This window comes from Pinus tabuliformis, chromosome 2_1 (genome assembly GCF_031772625.1).
Source record: "Pinus tabuliformis cultivar Carrire ecotype Pingquan chromosome 2_1, CPIR1, whole genome shotgun sequence".
Classification (NCBI taxonomy): domain Eukaryota; kingdom Viridiplantae; phylum Streptophyta; class Pinopsida; order Pinales; family Pinaceae; genus Pinus; species Pinus tabuliformis.
In genome coordinates, this window is record NC_142299.1 from 535,366,754 (window position 1) to 535,370,568 (window position 3,815).

The 3,815-nt window shown below is 37.4% G+C and overlaps 1 pseudogene; it reads left to right on the forward strand.

Annotated features, from left to right (window-relative positions):
* The first annotated feature begins 2,840 nt into the window (after positions 1-2,840).
* LOC149201384 (PHD finger protein ALFIN-LIKE 2 pseudogene) lies at positions 2,841-3,365 on the forward strand (annotated as a pseudogene).
* The last annotated feature ends 450 nt before the right edge of the window (positions 3,366-3,815 follow it).

Below are 3,815 nucleotides of genomic sequence, written 5' to 3' on the forward strand. Positions count from 1 at the left end.
AATTGTCTCCATAGTTCTTTCAATTATTTACTTCAGCATTCAAAAAAAATATTATGTCAAACATCTCAGATCCTCCAAATTCATCTACAAAATGACATGGGTGTTTAATAGAAGGGATCCCATTAATACTGAGAGAATCCACCAACACCCTCAAGTGTTAGAAATATTGACAAGACATAATTGGATGGGGAATTTTGAGAAATTTAGAGGGTATGATGATGAAGCGGCCCTAGAGTTTGCTCTCTCCCTCATCCCACTGACCAGAATTCGTGCCATTGTTGTGGTGAGAGGCCTCTCCATAGAGCTCACCCCTGAAATCATAAGCAGAATTACCACACTTCCCCTAGGAGTGCCTTGGAGAATGGAAGACAAGGGAGATAGCGAGATTGCTAAGAAGAAGTTCTTTTCAGAAGGAGAAGAACTTATTGAGGACAAAAGTGGAGTAAGAAGAGCAAGCCTACCATACCCATGGAATGAGGTGAGCTACCACCTTATCAAATACATCTCATGTGAGGGTAGGTATAGTGTGGTTTATGGGTATCACTTTAGGCTTCTTGAGGAATTTAGGTTTGGAGCAGAAACACCTCCTCACCACACGCTTAACATACCATACTTCCTTCTACAATCACTAATAGACATAAGAATAAAACTGTAGGAAGGAAATCACCAAAAGTTAGCCCACCATGGGTTAATTAGAATCATCATAGACTGCTTGCACCCATTCTTCATCATAGACTGCTTGCACCCATTCTTCATCATAAACTTCTAGAATGACTTCATCTGGAAGTGCTCCTGATAGGTCCATCTCTACGCATATACGGGCAAAGGAGGTGTATTTTCCTCACAGAGTCGCATATGATATTTTTATAAAATGGACTAATTTATTGCTTATGGATTTTAAGGATTCTGGTAGCCAATAATATAAAGGTAGGCAGTAGAGAATTATCCATACCGATACTGAAGTGAATGTCTCTCGTTCTGGGGCAAAATTCATCACCCATGGTCGCATGTAGAGGCTTGTAGCAGCATAAAATTACGGTCCTCCTTCGAACACTCTGTCTTTGTCCTCTAGGTTTGTGAATATCACTGTGAAGAAACCCTTGGACCCAAGATGGAGGATTATTCCCCCCTTTAGCTTCCAGTGGTTTTTATCTAGGCATGTAGAGCCTTCTCTATTGGCCATATCCACATAAATTTGCATAGTACCACATACGCCGCCATGTGATCCTTGTGCGCCTATAGTGTTGGATCACTTAAGACAACCGAGGGTGTAATGGTTGACCTAGGTTTACAGAGTCCTGCCATATTATTGCGCTCAGTTCTTTGACTGCCTTCTCCTACTTTCTTGTCTCTTTTGACCTCCTCATGATTTTCTTCCTCTTCATGAGCTCTGCTATTTTTTGGTTTTCCTGTGTTGATATCTGTAGTTTCAGCCTCCATTGGCTTCTTTAAACGGTTTGACACAACTTCCCTGCTGCTATTCGTAACTACTTGACTATAGGAGGGAGTGGAACTTCCCCCTCCTCGCCCCTCCATGGTAACTAGCACTGCTACCCGTTGCAAACACTTGGTCAGCTCGCTCTCTCGCTCCCCAAATACATCTAATTTCCACTAATATTCGACCATTGTGCCTCTTTCATGATGCCTCTTGCATGCTATTATGCGGACTCTGTGTTATTTCTTTTATAACTTATGTTTTTCATTAATGGCTAGATGTGGTACCTTTGTGTTTTTGTTAATGGCTATGGTGACTCGCGGCCTCCTTTGCTAGGTTCTTGTCATGTCTTTGGGTTATTTATGGTATTGCTTCAGGAAAGGGCATGACTCGTTAGTCTCAAATTGTTTACGAGTGCTACAAGTGTGAATTTTTAGTTAAGGCTCTTATGAATCTTTATATAGGTTTTTTTTTTTTTTTAACTATCGTCGATGATCCTCTCTTGCCATTATTTTTTGTAATCATATAGAGAGCATTTGGGAAGAAAGGCATGCCTTATATAACCTTAATCATAAGAGCCTATTGTATATAGAATTTTCATCATAAAAGTATTTTTTGTTTTAGGATTAAGTAAAGTATGTTGAAGTGTTTTCCAATCTTTATATTCAAAATTGATATCTATTTAAAACTCTTTTCTAAATAATATAAAAATATAATTAAAAAACTAAAATAATATAATATATAATTATTAAAATTTTATTTAAATATATACTAAAAATGTATTTAATAATTTTAATGTTATATAACAATATACTTTGTTTGAAATAAAAAATATATTTAAAAACTATAATATCGTATTTTTTTTTTCAATTATGGATATATTTATGTGAATACATCAATCTATAACCATCGTAGAGAAATTATTATTTAGAATTGAAAATGATAAAGAGTATAGATTATACGAATTATTGGGTTGAAACAAGAAGGGTAAGGAATAATTTTAATAAAAGCTAACCGCATTTAGTTTTTATTACAAGTAATAATTATTATAAATTATTTCGCGTATCAGCCCGGCCGACCCCATATTACGCTTCGCTCATCACACTCACGCGGCCTAGGCCTCATTTCGATTCCTATTAATAACACTATTTTGTTTAATGTAAGTCTTCTTCGGATCAATCACAGTGAGCAATTAAACAAATTTTGTTTATGGTAAGTTTTCTTCGGAATAATCACAGTGAGCAATTTTGAGCTGAAGTTTTGATTCAGCATATTTTTGGATTTGTTTTGGAGGAACGATACCTAATAATTAGACCCAATCTTCTTAAACAACATTGATATTACAATTATAAACTGGGAGTTGGCCATGGAGAATGTCACCTCAGTTATACGCGAGGTGTTGGCCATGGAGAAAGCCGCGTCAACTTCTTCAAAGCCTTGCACCGTGGAAGAGGTGTTTACAGATTACAGAGGCCGCCGAACTGCCATTGTCCGTGCACTCACCACTGATGTCGAGCGCTTTTATTCACTTTGCGATCCAGACAAGGAGAATTTATGCCTATATGGATATCCTAGTGAAGCATGGGAAGTTTCCTCGCCTGCGGAAGAAGTTCCAGCAGAGCTCCCAGAACCAGCAGTAGGTATCAATTTTGCAAGAAATGACATGCAGCGAAAAGATTGGGTTTCCTTGGTTGCTGTGCATAGTGATGCATGGTTGCTTGCCGTTGCTTCCTACCATGGTGCTCGATTTAAAACGGCAGAGAGGAAACGTCTTCTTAGAATGATAAATGAACTCCCAACTGTGGTTGAGGTGGTTTCTGAATGGGAGCAGGCAAACGACAAGACTAAGACTGATAATGGTGGAAGCATATCTATAACCTCTGGTAAGCGATTTGGTAATAGGAAATCAAAGAATGTTAAATCAAAATAGTTGCCATGAATCCTTTCGTATGAACATATATCTTACTGTAGGGTGAGGGACAATCGATTTCACATGGCTCTTCAAGATATACGGCCTAACGTCCTTGACAACTTTATACAATGCATAATTTTATTTGTCCACGTCAAGGTAGTTCTGCTGGGATCCTTGCGTCCCTATATTCATAAATGGTATAGTCCATTCATTTCCCTGATCATTCTTTTGTGTAAGAACAACTTCAAGTGAAGAGTTTGATGCACAAATATAGAGCATGAATTCTTTAACAATATGTGGACTAAATAATGTAGTAGCCTTAGTGATAGCTTCTTTTATTTTAGAAAAGGCTTCCTTTTCCTTTGGATTCAACTTGAAGGTATAATATTTCTTTATGATGTGTTCTAGTTCCTTTGCAATTTGGGAAAAGTAAGATATGAACTTTCGAGGAAAATTAATCTTACTCAA